This window comes from Idiotropiscis lumnitzeri, chromosome 1, assembly GCF_059441095.1.
Source record: "Idiotropiscis lumnitzeri isolate Australia: NSW breed Sydney's pygmy pipehorse chromosome 1, RoL_Ilum_1.0, whole genome shotgun sequence".
Taxonomy (NCBI): Eukaryota; Metazoa; Chordata; class Actinopteri; order Syngnathiformes; family Syngnathidae; genus Idiotropiscis; species Idiotropiscis lumnitzeri.
The window spans coordinates 23,014,442-23,036,089 of record NC_142391.1 but is presented as its reverse complement, the minus strand read 5'-3'; positions in this window follow the sequence as shown (position 1 = coordinate 23,036,089).

Below are 21,648 nucleotides of genomic sequence, written 5' to 3'. Positions count from 1 at the left end.
TGAACCGTTTGAAACCCCAAGCCAGTCTTCAAACCCATCATTTAAACCCTACCCAATACTTGCATGGATCTAATCCTTGAGAAGCTGTTTGAGCTAAAGTACTTGCTTGGTGCCGATCCAGTTGCTGCCTTTGCTCTTCACAGATCACCAACAGTCTTCCAGCTTCATCCAAAACAGCCCCGCCCCCTTTCCTTCTGTCCTGATGATGTAATTATTTCCCAATAGCACCTGGGAGGAGGTGGGGGGGGGCACATCGCCGGCCGCCAAGCGTGCAGATGTTTCTAATTGCTTTCCATTAGCAAGAATAACAGCTGTTTATATCCATCAGCGCATCACTCAGCAGACTTAGTGGCTAACATCTCCCACCTGGTCAGCATCAGACGGCCTCATGGATCCCCCCCCGACATACACACACACGCGCACAACACGCACAAAATCCCCCACAGTCCCACTCCTCTGTCCACTGTTCTCACGCCAACTAGCTGACTCACTGGGAGTCTCCTTCAGGTTGAAGTGTTAAACTGGGAGGTTTTAGCGCTATAGTACCTTGATAAAGAGTGCCTAGTAAGGCTACGTGTGTTTGGTGCTCAACCATAGCAAGCATCCTGATTGGTTCAGGCCTGATATGCGTGATTGTTAATTGGTTGGTTGTTTTCACTTGTGTGGTTGCTTAGTTGGGCAGTTGGTCAGATAGTTGTACTTGGATTTTGTTAGATGTTGGTTAGTCAGCAGTTTGGCCAGTTGTGAAGGATATATTTGATGGTCAGCAGGTTTGGTCAGCTGTTTTTGTGTGCATGTTTTTTGGTAGATTGTTAGTCTGTCAGTCATTCAATCAGTTGTGGTTGGTTTAGTTTGTTTTTAGATAGATCATTAGTTCGGTTGTCAATAAGTTGGCCGGACAAACCAATATCAACTCTTTTTGTTATTGGTTTTTAGATAATTTGTTGGTTGGCTGATCTGTTGGTCAGCTAGTAGTTGGTAAACTTATACAGTCATATGGTTGATTAGTTGTGGTTAATCATTTAGCTGGTTTGGCAGTCAGCAGTTTTGTATTAGTAGCTCAGCTAGTTGTTTTGGTAGACAGGTGTTAGGTTGGTTGGAAGGGTGTTATTTTAGTTATTTATCAGGCGAGCAGTTTCTGCCATTTTTTTCTTTGGTTGATTAGTCAGTATGTTGTCATTGCTTAGGTAATTAATAAGTTTGTTGTTAGGTTGATTGGTATGATAGATGCTGTCTTAATTAGTCAGTTTGGTTGACTTGTGGTTGGTTGGTTCATTGATTTCTGTGTAGCTCGTTGTTCAGTTTGTCAGTGAGTTAAATTACTTGGTCAGCTGGCCAGTTCTTTAGTCGGACTGTTAGTCAGTTAGCGAGTTTGTAGCTTGGTTGATGTGAGTTATTTCGTTGCTTTGTTGGTCTGCCAGTTGGTCAGTTAGTCACCCGGCCAGGTCAATATTGAGACGGTCAGTTGTTGGGCCAGTGGCTGAGAGAATAGTTGGTTGGCTGGCCAGTTAGTTAATTAGTTAGGCGAGCAGAAGGTTAATTAAGTAGTTGACCAGTTGGTTGGTTAATGGTTGAATCAGGTGACAGGTTGCTTAGTTAGCAGATTTGGCTATGTAATAAATAATAACTGATCTTTTTTAAAAACTTGTAGCGGTGCATTTGATCAATGACAAACACATTTAATTTGGTATAAAGATATTACATTCTTTAGCTCAAACAAACTTGGAGTTTTAGGTTATAGCGCCACCTGTTGCTTTGGCATGTGCTTTAAGCTTGTGTGTATGTGTGTGTGTGTGTGTTGTGATTAAAAGGAGTTTTTGTAGTGAAGTGATTGAGTGTGACACGGCTGGCACGATGCACCTGGCAGGTGCGAGCTGACAAAGCTGTCAGACTCGGCAGCGGCGACATCTGCGGCCGCAACTTATCCATTTGTTTCCGTCGCATTCGGCCATTGCGCGGGAAGAATGCGGATATTATTCCCTGCCAAAAGTCCGAAGTGTAAAGAAACGCTGCGAAAGTGTTCCGTCTCCAAATGTCTGAGCGTCACACAAGCACATCCTCCCACAGAGCAGGACAGCAGACATTTGTTGTGGTGATAATTAATTCTGTCTTACAAACCACGCACACACATGTAGATCTGCCGCTATCTTCCGGAATGTTCCCAAGAACACAAAGATGCTTGGACTGACGCGGAAAAGAAATGTTGGCTCTGTAAAAAGAGTCTTAAGATTGTAGCGGTTGTGTCATGCTTGAAATTCCTGACTTGAATTTAACGCAGTTCAGACGTAATCCTTATCCCCTAACACCTACCGAGAAGCCAAACCGACATGAAACCCTAACTGTCCATGTAAAAACCTAAGTCGAAGAAGCCTTCAGTTGTGTAGTGTTTGTTGCAACTCTAACGCAACGGGTTCAGGCTCAGTTAACCCTAAAACTAAACCTAACATCAGGTACTGAATTGATTTTTTTTTAAAGAACTTTTACATTTCTGTTTGTAGTTTTATGAACGAGAGACGAACTGAGCCAACCTTTAAAGATTAATATGCGGCCAGCCTTCACACCTTTTTTTTTAAGATGGACATTGTTTTTTTATATGGCATCTTAAACAGAAATTCATTTAAATTTTAAACGACACTAACCTTTCTCCTTTACCCCAGCTATCGATAATACTCTTTTCAGCACTACATTTATACTAAAACTAATCCTAATTCTAAGACTAGAATCCCAAACCTAAAACCTAATCACAAATTTGTTGTTTCCGCTCTCAAAAGTTGTGGGCGTGTCTTTTGAATGTATGAACCTCCGTCCTGCTGAAAACTGGATGCTTCTTTGTACAGCATCTTTCTTTCGCCTTAAAGATCAGTTGAAAGTTTGCAGCACCAGGTGGACATAAGTGGTGACGCCCTTGAGTGGTTTAGATGCTATTTGGCTTATAGAAATTTTAAGTGTTAGCCTTGGTTGCTCTGAGTCCCGCACTGCTCCATTGTCATACGGTGTTCCACAGGGTTCAATTCTGGGTACTCCTGGTTTTCATTATATCTGATCCGTTTGGCTTCCATCTTAAGGAAGCATGCTATTTCCTTCCACTGCTATGAGGATGACTGTCAGGTCTATGTCCCGCTAAGCAAAAAAGACACTTTCTCATTGAAGCCACTTTTGTCTTGCCTGGAGGAAATCAAGACCTGGATGGCACTGAATTTCTTGAATTTCAATGAAAAGAAAACAGAAGTTAAGGTGTTTAGAGCCAGTGTCCCTTATAATTCTCATCCTACTGTCTTCAGCTCCTGACTGACTTCATTATTAATTTGTACAGCACTTTGTACACAAAGGTGGTGGCTTAAAGTGCTTTCCAAGTTAAGTTGAGGTGAGTTGAGTTGAAAGTTTCCGGTTGCTCTATGTATCCCCCTGGTTTGTCGCTTGGCTTTTCACGCTGCGAAAAGAGCCACTAGACACAAGATAGCGCTCAAATTAGAACACAATGATAGGCGTCCATTGAAAATTTTCAGATTGAAGACATAGCTAGCTAGCTAACAGCATGTTGTAGTAGTAACTCACGCCGAATATAATAATCGCTGCCGTCGTCATTGATGCGAACAAAGGCAGCAAACTTGTTTTTTAGTGAGGAAAGAGGAACCCATTCTAAAGTTTCACTTGCCGCAGTTTTAGTCACGTCCCAAAAATCAGGAAAATTTCAATGGCGCAAAACCGTTTAGTGCGAAAGCTCCACAATTTAAAATTTCAGAATTTTCCATATTTGCACATTTTCAGCAATTTTATTCAAATATGTACAGCGTATTTCGGAACCAATCTGTGAATTCATTTGATAGGGTCTTTAAGGTCAATGGAAGACTTCTGTTGTCCTGGTGTAAAGGTAGCGTCAGTCACGCGGCTAACTCCATTACCAATGGACCCACTGACCCTTTGTCTCCCCACCTTACAAAAAAAGAGCATGGAGACCCCCGACCGCTCGGTGGTCGCAAGTGCACGACCGTGACTATGCGCATACTTCAAGGCGCGGATCCCCTGCCGCGTTGCGTTCATCAGCTGTAAATATCATCCATCAACACAAGTGCATTGTGGGAAATTGCGGGCTCACTTGTGTGAGGTGGCAGCTCGCGAAGCTTCAAGAAGATCCCCAAAAGTGAAGGTCACACCAAGAATGAACACAAATGCATCCTGACTTTAACGACACGCACAATGACCACACACACACGGTCAACCATACACAATTCATTGTTTCACTGTTATATTGTTATGCGACATGAGCAGCAGATCAACAGCTCAAGAGTCTGCTTATCACATAAAAACAGACCGCACTGCTTCAAACGACTTGAGACCAGAAGTCTTCAGTTTTCAAACTGTGAGATTTAAAAAAAGGATATATATATATATATGTGTGTGTGTGTGTGTATAAAATGTCAGTTGTTGAGAGATGGTTAGTTTGACTAACGTTGACAAACGAACAGAACTAAGAGAAGTTTAAAAGAGTGAGTGAGTGTTTTCCACTGAGAACAAAGAGTTTAACAAAAAACAATTTTAAGTGCGCGAATCAGTCAGTTGCTTGTTGGTTAAAGTGAGGTTCTCAGTCTTGACAAGAAATGACACATTTAAGTTTAAGAGGGTCACTTAATTCGTTACAAATGAGGCTTTCACTGACAGAAAAAAAAATCCTATAGATGTTTAAGAATTAGTTAGGTTGTAACTTTGACATAGAACAAATATCTCAGTAACATTTAAGACAGTGTGGGTTTTTTTCACCGAAAACAGTGTTTTAGCTAGTTGGAATAACATTAAGATTTAAAAAAAGGCCCAAAATAAAGTATTTCCATAGAGGTAGTACAGCGAGCCATCATGACCCACCATGTTTTGTACAGGACTGGACCTGCTGTATTGTAAGTCTCAGAATCAACACAATATTGGTGAGTGTCAAACAGAACGAAAGGGCTCCTTTTCCCCCAGTTACTCCCGAGCAGACAACTGCTCCACACCAAATCATTATGTTTGCGGCTGGGCGTCGGCGGCCCCTGGGGCGGGCGGGCGAGCGGCAGAGAATATCCGTCACAGCGCATGAACCTGAGGGCCGGCGGGCGGGCGGCGGCGCGGCGGGATACACTGATGCCGCCTGGCGTACCTGTCACCCAAAGCTGCGAGGCTAGCTTCAAAAACGAGGTGGCTGGTGTCACATTAGTCTGCCCAGGGGTGCGCGGGCATGGAGGGGGAGTGGGGTTGTGGGGTGGGGGGTTGGAGAGAGGGGAAATGAACACGAGAACAGCGGTGCGTCACTCTGTCAGCACTTTCTAGACCTCACATGCCTTTGCTGGTTTGTGTCTGCAATCGTGTCAAGCTATGCTAGGCAATGCTATGCCATGATTGGCTAGGCTCGTTGGTTGGTTGACTAATGCTATGCTATCCTATGCTATGCTAATAGCAGGGTAGGCCAATTAAGTATATTTTGTCTTCTGTAGTATATAATGGCTATAATACTTGTTTATACTATGTCTTGATGTACTATGACGGGACCTGCTATGATTAGTTAGATGTTGGGTTATGTTATGCTACGCTTGGGTTATGTTATGCTATGAAGTGATCGGATAGTTTTGGGCTATACTATGCTATTTCTGTCTGTATACACTAAGTCCACCTCCATTGCTGGCGGAGGCGACATTCCCTCAACAAGTGAAATCCGCAATATAAAAAAGACCCTTTTAAAATAATTTTTAAGAGACATGTTTTTATAATAGTTAAGGCACTTGTTTTCTTAAGGTCTTGAAACACACAAACATATTTTGACACCTCATTTTCCAGTAAACAAATTTTGCTTTTTTTTAATTTATTTTTTTATTGCTATATACTTCAATAATCATGCCCATCATAAAATGAACATACAACCGTCAATTTATGTGGGCATAAAACGCAGGATTGGAAAGTAGTTGACATTCAAAACAATCTAGCAAAAAATAGTCTGCGCTGAAAGTGCTTCCAGTTTTCGTTCTTGTCAAACCAAAAAGTCCTCGGCTTTCTCGTTGTTGACAGTGGAATTACACGTAAAATAAAAACAAAACGTGAGCGAAAAAGCAGGACTGTGAACCCACAACGAGTGACTAAAGGTGGTTTACTTTAAATGCTGTATTTGGGCTCATGCCCTGTCTATGTTCAGGACATCAATCACGCTACGTGCCCCCAGATGGCCCCACAAGAAGAAAAACAATAATCATAATTGCTGTCCAACAAAAACAACAACAAAAATTCAACATGAATCCACCAAGTAGTGGTTGCAGATGGTCCACTGGGCCTTTTTTTAATAACCAAATCTGCTTTTGTGTATTTTAAAAAAATTACAATAACCTTCCTGGTAATCCTGCCCGATTTAGGACCTCATACACCTGGATTTAGCCTCCGCACGGAGCCCCCCTAAAGCACTCCACTCCTCTCAATCCTTCCATATTAGGATTATATGCTTCTTTATTAAATATTTGAGCTCAGCATATCTGTTTAATTTCATGCGCGGGATAAGAGCGCGCCTTCATGCTAACATCTGGGCGGCAATTCATCAAAGGAGGAGAGTTAGGACGGCGCGGTCACTACGCAAATAATGGCTAACCTACCAGTAATTGGTTTAGCATGTGTGCTCTATTGCGTACTGCTAGCTTGCTACGCTACGTTCATGTCCATAAATACTGGGACACGGACACAACGGTCATCTTTTTGGCTGAAAACACATAATCACAAAAATGGTAGTATTATTAGAATAGACTAACTATAAACACAGTACTATAAACAAAATAAAGTTGTCTTTCTGCCATTTATTTTCGTAAAGTTGTTTTATATTATTCCTTGTTACCACACACAACAGCCACCATTTTCATGCTATAATACTTTGGGATTAAGTGTTTTTTCCCAGTGCTATGCTAGGCTAAGTTACTTCATGTTCTGGGTCATTTTAGTCCACCTTTAGTCATCATTTGGCTCCTGCTGAGACCGCCATAAATGAAGCATGACTTAACCATGAGGTCTGACTTAACACCCTACTCTCTGAGGGTCACGTCACCACCCTCCCCACACACAACTTATGTGTATTTGTAGCTCGCGTGCTAAGCTACGCAGCGATGCACCTGCATGTTAGCGAGGCCCCCGACAGATGGTCGTCACCCTTCAGTGAGCGCACGCTCCTTCACCTGGGACACTTGGGTACACGCACAGAGCGGTGAGAGTAGCAACTAGCGTATGCTAACAGAAAAAGGGAGGAAAAAAAAACACAAACGAACCCGCTGACATTTTATCTCTAACGTGCAGTCAAAAGGTCATAATTGCGATTTCTGAGTCATTCGGAATAACCTATCAACATGGCTTGAGTGGAATGTGTTATATGGGGGACATTTAAATTATCCGACTGAAACGGCGAAGCATGGGCGTCATCACGCAATTGTACATCATCTTCGCTTGTTCTTCAGCTTCCGTCCTTTCTGCATCCGTCAATAAGTGATATTAACAAAGAGGTCGTTTCTTTCTCTCCCCAAAAGTGTGGTCTCGTACTTACTAGCATTCGCCATGTTTTGTTTGCCATTACTTGTGTATTTCCAGTGTGTCGCGTGCCAAACATTGCGCATACAATCACTTCTTGTATAACAAAGACCAAGATTCCTTGAGGTTATGTGCCGTGCAATCAGGGTATTCCAATCGGTGTATACCTGCACACATATTGCGGTTAGAAAAGGAGTAACCCAGGCATGCTATTCGGAATTTTGAAAAACGGATTATTGCGCGTGTTTAAATGGCTTTTAAAATCCAAAATACTGCCAAAAATAGTCGCTGTTAGCGTATCTACTAGCCTCAGATGTCTGCTGTTTGTGTTTTTAGAATTTATTTGACAAATTGTGGCAGTTGGCTTTACTCTGGCTAACATTTGCGCCTAAAGAAGGTTTTGCTCGGCTAGGCTCGGCTAGGCCTGCTTAGATCACTTTCCTGATGCATTCTGTTCCCCACGAACTAAAGCCACGATTATAGTTTGGTGGAGTTCTTCAAAATGCAGTCACCTCCATCTATGTTTGATTATTTTTCATGTTTTGAATGTATTATTTGTATTTTTTTTAATAAATCTTTATTTGCAGACTGCTATACAGTACATAGTTTTATGTATTATGTTATGTTGTACTCTGCTAGGGTGAGGTTGGTTTATGTTATGCTAGCCTATGATATGTGAGGCTACGCTAATCTATGAAATGATGGGCTTGATTGGGTTCGGTCGAGTTATGATCGCTTTCAATACGTAACATGTTTGTTGGGCTATGATATGATAGGCTGGGTTATGTTATGTTGAGCTATGTGATGTATAACACCATGATGTACAGTGCTAGCCAAGGTTAAGTTGGGTTAGTTTGTGTTTTTAAAGTAATGATAATTTAGTTTGGTGTAATAGTTTAGGGTATATTTACACAGTAAAATATGAATATAGGTAATTAACAGTATAATGTAAATATTTTTTATTGTACTCTAGTCACCGCAAATTTTTACTCTTCAATTGCTGCAGTTTTTGAATATTAAAGAGACACAGTGAACGCGTTTGTATTTTGTCGATGTTTGAGGTCGTATGGGAAACGACGTGTTTATCCTTGGCCTGTCGTAAATGTTTTGACAAACTGGACTGCACTTTTTTTTTGTTCTGCCTTTCGGGGGGCGGTTAATGAAACCTCACTGGATGTTTATTCAACAACGCCAAGCGTTAAATCAAGTCAAGTCAAGGGAACACGGCAGTAAATCCCGAGATGAAAGCGCTAATGCGTCCTTACAACTTTAAACTTTAATCACGCCGCTAAGAATCACTCTCACCGCGACTCGCTTTCAGGTGCAGGACCTTCACTCCTGTCCTGCATCAATCACCCTCACGGGCGCTTTTTTCATTTTCCCTCACGGCACCGTCAGACCTTGCCTCGCTTATTTTTTACGTTAGCTCCACACTTAGTGGAGCAGCTGCTTTCAGCACAACCGTGTACTAGTAAGCTTAAAAAATGGACTGCTGGAACACTTGGATTTTAAGGGCTAGGCAATATGACTAAAAAAATTATATTACCATGTAAGTGTTTCATAATGGTCGATATTGATAAATATTTAAAAAAAAAAAATACTTTTTTTTTTTTAGGACAAGGAGAAATGAGGCTGAATTTATCCATCCATCCATTACCCAAAGCCACTTCTCCTGTCAAGGGTTGCGGGCGTGCTGGAGCCTATCCCAGCTGTCTTTGGGTAGATGGCGGGGTATAACCCGGACTGGTTGCTAGTCAATCGCAGGGCACACAAAGACGAACAACCATCCGCGCTAAGGCTGCACGATATTGGATAAAACTCACATTGCGATTTTTGGCGAGGCTACAATGTACATTGCAATATTGAAACTAGAACATTTTTCACCAGATGACTCAAATAGCTCTGTCTGGGAAGACTTGGCTTTGTTTATTATATGGCCACTTGAGAGAAATACGTGCGGCACGGCATTTTATACCTTTTGTCGAGCGTGCGGATCATTTTTTTAAACCTCTCTTTTGTGACGCCGTTGAAGAATAATGATATTACGACAGATTAAAGAAGAAAAAAAAAGAATGTTTTTCAGGCTAATATTGGTAATTTATGATTTTAATATGTTTTACCATTATGAGAATGAAGTAGGCTTTTTTAATGAAAATATTATTTAAAAAACATTTAATAAAACTAGCTGTATTTTTGTTTTATTAAAAATGGAAGCAAACATTTTTAACAACAAATAAGATTTCATTTCTAAATCTGAGAAGATAAAAAGAAGATAAGAGAAGTAAATCTCACAATTTCCACACCACCTGATAGGACATGACATCGATCGATCCCTTCAGTAATCCTGACATTATCTTAACTTCCTGTTTTTTTTCACATCGTCACCACTATTAAAAACCTGATCTTCACTGACCTCCCGGCAAGCTTAAAATTCCAAAATGCAATATCTTTTCCAAGGTGGTCTACAGATTGGATTACATGGCTCACCGTGCATCCAATCAGCACAGTTTTTTCTCTTTTTTTTTGGGAGGGGGGGCGTGGGGTGATGATAATGGAATTAGATTTGGACGTGATGAGGGAACAGACAGATTTGGGGGAAATGACATTGCCGAACGTCACAGCATAACGGAGCGTTCTCGAAGGTTAATCCTATTAAAAAACACAAACATGTCTGGTAAAGCCAGGATGTCATCACAGTAAAGTCATGAAAAAAGGTGATAAAGAGAACTGCTATTTTATGTATTTTTTTAAGTTTTAATAGTAATTGAATAAAGTTTTATTTTTTGAGACGCAAAATATTTACCTGGGAATGCAATATTATTGGTAAATGAGCAGAATGAAATGAGCATTTTTCTAGTTGTTGTTGGGTTATCATCTAAAAAAAAAGAGACAAACCGTTGTTATGCCAAAGTCAAAGACTCTGCAAATTTCATGAATAAAGTTGTAATATTATAGAATAAAGCCGAATTCTGAGCTGAATAAAAACAATCTTAAGACTTGTTTTTAAAGTAATATTTTTTGGAATTTGTAGTTTTAGTATACAAATGTTAAAAAAAAGAAATACAAGAATGAAGTTGGATTTTTAAAGACATGAATTGAGATTTTTTTTTTAATCCGAATATCTCCCAGAAAAAAATTGGCATTTTCTAAAGTTGCAACTTCATCTTTTATCCATAGGGGTCACCAAACACTAAGAAAAAAAAAGTTCACTTTAAAAGAATAAATTAGTATTTTCCTAAAGGTATACACATTGTCATATTCGTAAAATAAAGCTTCATCTTTTATTGAAAAAAGTAGTATTCCCAGTAAAAAGTCATAATTCAAAAATTATTTTCCTTATTTTTCAAGACAGGTTTCATGTTTGGTCAATTTTTTTTAAAGATTTTTGAGGAAATTTGACAAAGAGAAAAAAGTTCAAGTGTCCACTTTTTTTCGAGGAAAAAAAGGGGAAGATAATGACAATTGTGACAAGTGAATTTAAATATTCTGCTATCCTTGATGTCACGTCATGTCTACCGAGCAGCTTGTGCATGAGAACCAAAGTGTTAGCATGTTGCTGAGCTATGTTAGCCCTCATTTGGCAAGAATCATCACAGTAAAGCCAGATTTTTGCTTGTGCGTTCGACAGGCGATTATTCAGCCTCTGTTTAATTAGTTGGTGAAATTTTTTTAAGAGCTCATTGGTATGCGTGCACGCTACGCTATTGCTAAAGCGCCTCTTTAACCCCACATTAGCATCCCTAATTGCACGTGCGCTGTTTGTCTGATTTAGCACCTCTTAAAGTCTTTTTTATTCAGCTATATTTCTCCCCCCCGCCCCCCTTTTTTTTTACTTGTTTGTTTAGTTCCTGTTTGGAGGGCTCCTTGCTGCATTTCAATTGAAGGTTTCACGTAGGATTTGTTTCAATTGAAGGTTTCACGTAGGATTTGTTTCAAGTGACGATCTAAAGCCATGGTTCAGGTTTTAAATACGAGTCAGGGTTAAATATATATATATATATACATATACGTACGGAACATCATCTGATGATGATTATAATGGCAATGATGAAGATGTGATTGTTGGTGTCGGGGGTAGTGATGCTATTAGATTAGATTAGATATGGGAGTCCCCCCCTAATCCGCTGACCCTTAACTAAAGTGATGTTTGAGCTCTTAATCCGCCCTGCGCTCGGTAAGTGAAACCACATTTGATGCATCCACAGACAATAGGAGAGATCATTTTAATGGGGGGCATAGTGAGGGGGGGGGGTCTCAGTGGAGGAGTTTGTGTGTGCGTGTGTGTGTGTGTGTGGTAGATTTGAGGGAAACAGGCAAGGACACATTTGCTTGTAATAAACTGAGCAGCAATCCTGTTTTATGGGTGTGTTTACACTCACTGGGAATTTGGTTCTTGTGCCCGAAAAAAAGACAAAATATTCAGAAAATGTTTCAAATAAGGGATAGTTTTTCTAGGTTTGAGTTTCAAACCTGAATTAGGTTCCGAAACAGGGTTTCAGATCCGAGGTTAGGGTTTAAAATAAGGGTTTTAAAACAAATTTAGGATTTAGATTTAGAAAGTCATTTTTAATGTGCATGTTAGCATTTTATTTCTGGCCTTCATGTCCATGTTATGGTTCCAACTGACTGTTGATTTTGGGTTTCCAAGATTGGAAATTAGGGTTTCGAACCAGTGATAGGGTTTCAAGTTGTGGCTTTAAACTCATCTTGCTCTAGATGGAGCCTTGTGGACGTCTCGCATATGCCTGATCCCTAAATCCCCCAAAAGTAGGTGACCGTTAATTCATTTCAAATAAATATGTTGGGATATGGGCAGGGGTGGTCCCGCTGTTGATATTTGGGTGTCTCCTCCGTTAAGACACTATGGAGACATATTTCCATTTGGGGATTATTGCTTCTCAAGGATGGCACAGATGTTTGGAAATAAACACAAGGTCAAAAGGATTCAGGAAATTCAACAATTTATCCACGAGGTGGTGCAAGCAAACACTTACGGGAACGTTACTTGACCACACTCTTGGAAAAGCCAAACAACGCAAATGCCAAATTGGAAAAACTAACACATTTAAAGAAGAATTTATATATTTTTTTCAGCTATATTTCTCAAAGCCAGGTGCAGGAATGAATCTCATGATTTTCAAGCCAAATTATATGTTTGCAAGCGCGGCACTAAATGAGTCCATTACAAACGCATTGAAACCTGTTCTTTTTCTCTCAAAACTGTTTGACTAAAACTATTTGTTTTGTTTGTCCTGAAAGTCCCTTTTCTTGAAACTATATGAAATATATATATATATATATATATATATATATATATATATATTTTCACACACACACACCCCAGGGCGGCACAATAAATCAAAATCTAATTGACATTGAGTTTTGACGTAGTGCGATTATCTAATCGCAAAACAGGGAGGTTTTTTATTTTAGTGACTTGTATTATAATATTGATCAAATTCTTTGTCTGAAACTAAACTGACTCACAATCGTAGTTTTGCGAGCATTGTGACAAGCTTGTGTGTGACGTGTTGGCGTGCACGTGCATGCATTGAGAATGCATGAAATGAGAGACAAGTGTCAAGGAAAAGTTGACGAGTGTATAAAGTAAAGCAAGTCGAAGCAGAAACGGATAACAGTGTAATGTATTGTGAGATATGCTCACTGTCCGCGATTGTTTATGTCCGTCTCGCTTGCCGTACTGAGCGGCAGCGAGTCACGGAAGTGCACAATAAAGACAGACAGCACTACTGCCTTGACTGACCTACTGCTTGGCTCTTGTCATTAATACTCCTTAATACATATTTTACAAACAGTAGCATTTCAATGCATTTTAACGTGTAAAATACAAACACCGCAAATCGAATCGTAATCGCAATATTGGTCTGAATAATCGCGATTAGGTTTTTTTTTTCAAAATCGTGCGGCCCTTATATGTACATACACCAACAATTGTATTGTGCCTCAGCACCAAAAAATGCAGATTTTTAAAAATTCCGTCAACGGCCTATTTTGAACTACATTTCTCCAAGTTAAGCGCAGATAGAAAAGATTTTTCAAAATTTTCAAATTTGACTGAATCTATTAGGTCACATCTCACAAAAGCGAGACAACAAGAGAAAGAAAAAAAACTTTTTTTCCAAATTTTGCTTAGCAACATGAAATTTGGTCAGCATGTCTATCCGAAAAAAAAAAAAACCCTGCAAAAAGACTGAGGAGGTCCGCCATTTTGATTTGAAGCGGCCATTTCAAGCTCAGTTTGAACACTATCCTTCAAAGAAAGACTGCGAGAGATTTTATTCGATTGAGAGCAAATTTGAACCACATAAACCAGACAAAGAAGTTAAGTGTGCAAGAAGCAAACGTTTCCTCGGCAAGGCTCGTCAAACTGCCAAAAGAGACGTTTGTCTTTATCGCAGCACTTTGAGCAGCCAACTTTGACTCCTCCGCGTATCTCCAATGTCATCCAGTCTGCTCGGGCGCCTGCTTCTCATTGGCCGCCGTCCGCGACATCAACATCAATCTGCCCCAACTGCTGCTTAAATGACTGTGTAACCTTTACGGCACCGTTAAAGAAAGATGTATCATTTCTGCATATAAAAAAATAGGACGGGGTGGGGGGCGGCGGCTGAGTCGTAAAAAGCCGGCGGTCTTTATGGAGAGAAGAGTCGCCGCCGCCGGGCGTTTTTAATACCCGGTCAAAGAGCGGCAGCCCCCGGAGTCACTTTGTAAAAAGACTCTCTGATATTTAACATGCACATTAAGATATTCACGGAATTTGAACAGATTTCGCAATGGCTGGCAACAACAACAGATTGAGAGCCGTAAAGGCAGTGGGATAAAGTCTTTTTTTTTAGTACTACCCGCCGACATTGTGCGCATAATGGAAATATTTAACAATGCCTTCCCCCATTTATGGAGCATTGGTAGCTGTAAATTACAGTGTGGAAGACACATCATCATCATCACGGCCGCCGGCGTTAACTGCCTTATATTAAAAAGCTTTCCAGAGGGGAAGGAAGGGACTTGCTGCGTGGAGGACCCCAGCAAAACTCAATCTGCTGCCATCTTTAATGCCACCTTTTTTATTATCTTGCCAGCATATGTCGGAAGGGCTACACAGGAGGACGCCAGCTCCTGGTCAGCCAATCAGTTGAATATTCATCCCTCAAAGACAGGTGCGCTCAGCAACAGATCATTTAGAAGGTTTTCTTTTGTGACAAGACCCACAAAAAAGTCTCAGGCAGCAATGCCAGAAGCGATGCAGCAAGTTTCAGGGAATTTTGGCCATTTCCAGGAGTGAGACTTTTTTCAAAATCCAACCCTAGATGATAGTTTGAAATTTAGTAGGCATGCGTAATATGTGTAGACCCATCAAAAAGTTTCAACAAGCCATTCACAAAGACGCACGAAGACTACCTTTGTAGTTCAAGACACCCACTGTAGCCTGCCGTTTAGTCCATTTTAAGGGAATCTTTACATTTCTGACAATTTATCCCATAAGCTATTTCATCTACAAAATGTGAAGTTTGGTAGGCATGTCTGTCAAGAGTCAACCAGCTAAAAAGTCTCAGGAAGTCATGCCAGAAAAGATTCAGGAAGTCTACCATTGACTAGGGATCCTTAAATTTGTTCTCCAAATTCAACTCCTGAGCCTAGTTTCAATTAGCAACATATTATTTGGTAGACATGACCATCATGCCGTTCACCCACACAAAAAAAATAAAAATGTCAAAACGACATGCCCAAAAAGATAGTGGAAGTCTGCGATTTCGGTCCGAAACAGCCAGGCGTCCAACTCTGTCACACTCCACTGGGAGAGACTTTTTTTAGGTCATTTCCTAATTTCCGGGGGTCCTTAAAAAGTGACAACTCCCAGGTGACCTCTGTCAAGGAAACACAGAAGCTACTCATCAGCAAGCTAGCTAGCCAGTGGCATACACAAATATGCAACGCTACCATTTTTCCCTCCTTTACTGTTCGAGATGGGAAACGGTTTGGAATCCTTTGGCCCGGAAGGGATCTTTGTGGTGCTGAGCTCGGCAAAAATACTTGATGGCACCACCTTTGCTGAGCATATGCCACATTGTGTTTTAGGGACGGTGTGCTTGTGTGGCGCATCACGCCGACGAGGATGTCACAGGACATGCGTGACCTGTCTCAAAGCGCAAGGTAAGCAAAAACACACAAACAAGGACTCCATGCACGTTCACCTCACACTCAATGTGACCCATATTTGGTTAGATGGTAAGATTGGGACAAAAAAACTATAAGAGAGCATTTTACATCACAATTAAGGCCTGCAAAATTGTCATGATTATTGCAACATAAAAGAAATATCATAAATTGGCTTATGGAAATGGCATGAGGAAAATCATTTGGTACACCAAAAAAAAAAAAAAAAAGGGTATTTTAACGGTTAACACTTCAAGTCTGGCATGATGTTTCAGGGTTGACTCAAATTCGGGTTGAGGTTTTCACGAAGGATTAGGGTTTGTTTTCAATTCATTTGACACACTGAAAATCAATATTGTTCTACAAAAGGATAAAGCAATTGATGAGACGAAAAAAAATCATTAAAAGGATACACTTGTTAGAAAAGTACCCAAAATAATAAAATAAAAATACAATATTACATGAAAAATAGAAAAACAATAAAAAGAAGTACATTAGATTTTTATTTTTAAGTCAAAGTTCAAGAATGTTAAAATATATAATAAAATGAGGGGTGGGGGGTCACAAATACTAAATAAATACAAAAATATAGCAAAAATAAAATATTTAAAGAGGAAAATAAAAGATTATTCAAATTTTCCAACAATGCAAATATATAAGCCCAAAATATGCAGTTTTTATAAAAAGAATTCAAAATTTAAAAACTATGCACATATTTGCTTTTAAATGAAAACAAGAATCAGAATCAGAAATCCCTTTATTGCCATTGTACTCAAGTGTGCAACGAGATTAGAGAGCTCCCCTCTCCAGTGCAATACAACAAGAATTCAGATAAATATATAAATTAGATAAATAAGAGAACAGTTAGTGCAATGGAAAATAATACTGAATAGGATATATAAAAACACATCACGTTGCTGTTCTGCAAGGTAAGGGCGGTCGTGTGTGTGAGAAAGATTAAATTGAGAAAATACATTACAAATAAATACGCAAAACAAATACATTATTAAATATTGGAACATAATATGAGATGAAATATGTTATGATAGGGAAACTCAACAAAAGTTTGAAAATATGGTAAAAAAAACAAAAAAACTTGGACGACTTTTTGCCGTATTTGGCGGTTCTACAGAACGCAGCAGAAATGATCTTTTGCGTTAGCTTCGCGAATGCCGAAATGCGTTTATGTAGAGTGCTGGCCAGCCAGTCGGTCCACCTGCCTGCCTGGTCGTTCTAAGTTAGGAGACGGCGAAACCGCAGTAAGCACTTTAAAAGACGGGGCAGGCGGTATGCCGGTGCATCTGCCCGCGGCGGAAATATTGACAGACATATTTCCCACAGCGCCGTGTCACGCCGGGATCATCACACATGATTAGGGCGGAGGGGCGGCGGGGGCGAGGGCTTGGCTACATCGGCTGTCTGTGACATCTGTCGCCGAGGTGATACAAGCTGTGACAAGGATGGGCCCAGACATGAAATCTTGAGCAGCTTATGAGGCGCGCTGACCGAGCGAGTTTCCGCGATACTCCATCTGCTTCCTCGAGTCGCCGCGCGGCACTCGGGATGCGACTTCTCAAAGTGTTGGATTCCATGTCGCTTAGTTGCGCAACACGCAAAAGCAAACGCAGTTGGAAAGAAATCGAGTTTTTCTTTGCCGGACACAAAATGACCTCTGACTAAAATCACCGACTTCTTGTATCTTTCCGGGCGTGGCTTCTTGGGACTTTTTTGTAGGTCTGCTCATGAGCGACATGCCAACTAAATGTCATGGTTCTAAATGAAGCTTGTTTCCGGGTCTTGATTTAAAAACAAATCTTGTGAATGACTTGTAAGCATTTCAAAATAGCACTTCAAACCAAAAAGGGAAGATTTACTTGGCCTTCTTGAGACTTTTTTGTGGGTCCACTCATGATAGACACTCTTACTAAATTTTATGCACCTCAGTGAAGATAGCTTGAGGGGCTGAATGTTCAAAAAATCCCTCAGATAATTAGTCTTTGGAGGACCCCCGGAAATTACAAGGAGCACCCTAAAATGACTGCTTTAAAAAAAATTCAAAGGCTTCCCGTGTGGTTTCCGGCATGGCTATTTGAGACTTTTCGGGGGTCAACTCATTCACAGACAAGCCTAAAAAAATGACAAAGTTGCTCTGTGACTACAGCGCTTCAAACCAAAATAATAGACTTCTTGTGTTTTTTCAGGCACGCTTTCATGAGACTTTTTTGTGGGTCTACTAATGACATGAAATGCCCACTAAATTTCAAGTTCCTCAGTGAAGCTAACTGCAGTGGCTGATTTTCAAAAATTCTCTCGGAGGAGTGAATGATTTTTCACTTTTTTTGTGGGTCAACTCTTGATAGGCCAACGTAGCAAATTGCCACCATGCTCTGCCCACAAGCTATCGAAAAAAGTTGCACTTAACAGCGTCACCAATCACCAGCAAAATGGCAGACTTTTAGGGTCAATGTGTTCAAAACTGCCCTCGTAATGGGCCCTGCCAAAGCGAGTCCACGACCTCATCCCACCTCCGATACACCCTCAGCATCCAGGAAATTTGCGGGTCAACAGCGCCCGCATCCTGGTCAGTCTGTGAGTGAAAGTCGGCGTAATCCACTGATGTTGCGTCCGCTAGTACAAGCAGCTTGAAAAAATGGATTATTCATCCCGGCCTATGTAATTACATGGCTCGTCACAATGAGACGCAGATTAAGGAATTCATCACAGGGGCAAGAGATGAAAATCATTTCCTCAATATGGAGATTTTTTTTCCCTCCCAACATAAATCCTTCATTTAATCTTGAAGATTGCGAGCGCAACCTTAAACATATGGCTTACATTGGAAGTAACCGTCGGGATGACGGGGGCCTGAACTCCATTTTAAATGCAAAGTCCATCTTTGATTGAATGTGTTGATCGTTCTCACAGACTTTCCAAAAGAAATTGCTTTACTCTTTGCAAGGATGGGCCAATGTCGGCTGAGTTACTTACAAAATGAAATGGAATGATTTGTATCGCAAAGCTGCGGTCTCCAATCCCGAATACTTCTTCAGAGACACTCTTTCGTTCTCACCAAAAGTATAACATTTAACTTAATACATGACATGGTCGATCCACGTAAAATGTCCAAAACTGGAATTTCCGCGATAAAGCGTGAACATCTCTGGGACGAGGCCACTATTGAAGGGCACCTGGAAGCGTCTAAAATGGGTCTCAAATTGATGCTTTGGGGCAAAGTGGGCGACTTCCTGTGTTTTTTCAGACATGGGTTCCTGAGACAATTTTGTGGGTCTACTCTTTATAGACACGTCTACCAAATTTCACATTGCTAAGTTAAACATGCTTCAGAAGCTGTGATTTTTTTTATTTGGGTGGAGTCTTCTTTTGATTGACGTGTAGCGAATTGTGGAGCAGGATATTTGGTTTTTTTTTCATACATGGGGGTGTATTTGTATTTTTTTTCCCTTTTTGTCAAACATGACCCATAGGATTTTACAGAGTGATGATTTTGTCCAATTGTGCCTCTCCAGTCACAAAAAGTTGCAGCCTGTTTTCTGTCATCTGTGATTGGATGAGAAGTATTTAGGTGGTCTGGCTTGTGTGTTTACCCTCATAAGCTCATTTTGGGTGTGTGGCGGGGTTACGCAGCCTGCTGAAATCCGTGCGCAAGGCCCTCCATCTTTGTCACCAAACATGGCGTAGCAAACAATTTATGACTGTTAAGCGTGTCAGCACATATTATGACAAACAACACATGCTCCGTTATGCCAGCTGGTGTAATGATGTGGTAATGCCGGACTCATTAACTCCAGCACACACTTTACGGCGGCCTTCCTTTTTATTACGGCGGAATTAATTGATTCACACATGCATTAAAGGCAAAATAAGCGGAATGGAAATGCAGGCCTCTAATCTGTCATAAACACTCACGCGGCAGAGGCCCATCATTCATGCAAATTGCCGCTCATATACTGTATATGTGCATTCGCCGTAAACAAGCCTTCACTGTGAAACATTCACCCTTTCATCAAAGCAAGAATCATTTGTCCCGATGGATATAATTTGGTTTATTTGTTCATCTGTGCCGAGGAAATCGCTCATCATTTGTATGAAACGAGCTGCTAAATGGAATAGATTGATTTGTTAATAAATCGCTCAGCCTCTGGATGACTGCATCGTCTTTGCTTGAAATTTCTACAAGCCGAGGGTTTTTATGAGACCATCAAACTTTGTTGCCATGCTTTGGCCGCATGCATTGACAAAAAAAAAATTGTCAACTATCAGCCATCTTTCTACCCTATGTGGTTCAAATTTGGTAGTCATGAAAAAAAATACAACGTAGTCCCTCTCTTGAGGACCCAAAAATGTACAAAATGATGCACGGAATAGCTGCTTCAAAATGGCTGCCTTTCAGTGCCTTTGAAGGCATGGCTCCCTAAAACTTTTTTTGTGGGTATGCTAATGAAGGAAATCTGTATTTCACAAAGTTCAGTGGCAGAATTTTCAAAAAGCCTTTAGAAAGGGGTTTTTCTTCAAAGGACCACTGGAAACGTTCAATATGACCCCTGAAATTGATGCTTTAAACCAAAAATAAAAGCAGCCTTCCTTCATCTTTCCTTTCATGTATGGATTCTATAAACTTTATTATTTTTTTTGTGGGACTGCTTAACGGTGGGAATATCGAGCAAATGTTATGTGGCACAGTGAATCTATGAGGGGTGAATTTTCCCAAATTAGCTTGAAAGAGTTTGGAAAAGAAATGACCCCTAAAATTGGTGTCTGTGTATTTTCTGGCATGACTTTTTTTGTGGGTTTGCAAAGGATTCTACAAGTCCATGCTGCAAAGTGAAACTGGCTTCGGGAGCTGAATTTTCTTCTAGCGCACACTCATGAGTGAGTGAGGCTGGTGATGAAGTCTTCACCTCTGAAGGCGTTATCAAGTCATAAAAAAAATAAATAAATAAAAATAACGTAGTGTGTGCGGGCTCGCCTGTGAAGACAATGTTGTTGTGTTACAAGATGTGTCACGCAGCGTGACGGCTTCAATCAGCGCAGCACATTCAAACAATCAACTCGACTTTGCGCTAACTGCCTCCGTGGCTGATTTACAGCCTCGTTAAGGAGATGACTTTCAACCCTTTGTCAACACTCTGGCATCCATTGCTTTTCCTTTTTTAATCATCTTAAGTCATACCGACCTTAATAACAGCATTGGCGGAAAAGCTCAACACACTTTCTCAACATACAACTCCACTATAGCATATTTACATCATGTTGAATGTTTATGATTTCTATTGCAAAATCTTTGTTTCATATTTAATGGTCTGCACTCCTTAACGTAGCATACAGTGAAGAAAATATAAATAAACTATCTGTGGGGTACAAACTGTACTTGCATCATATTTACTGGCGCATGAGCCGCAATGTAGACGCTTACATCAAGTTTAAGGGTCGATGATCTCCATCGTCACAGGCCAGCCCAAATGTGGTCCAATTCATTTTGTTTTTTAAACAACTCAAAACAAAGGGTCCGTCTCCACTTCGTCTGCTACGCAATTTCGGCCAATTTGAAGCAGTGAAAATAGCTCAACAAAAAATAAAAAGACAAATACACCGTTGCTTTTGAACGGAACATATGTTTGAGAAGTGTTGCACAAGTGTGGCAAAACATGTGTCATAGCCATTTAATGACTGGGTGTTTTTTGGGGGGGTTTTGATGATGAGTGAAAATAGTCAAAGTTTCGCTGGCTGAAGTTAGCTTGTTTGTGTAAAATCGAGCCTAGTGATGCTTCGTTGCAGAAGGACCCTCCATCGAGTGTCGATGAGGTCATTAAGGCTCCGTATTATATTAATAACCACTTAGAAGGCTCATTGTTTTATTTACTGCATCACTCATGTGTTTAAGAAAGGTTTTGTGAAGATGTCGGCAGGCAGACGTTTGTTTGGGTGATTGCG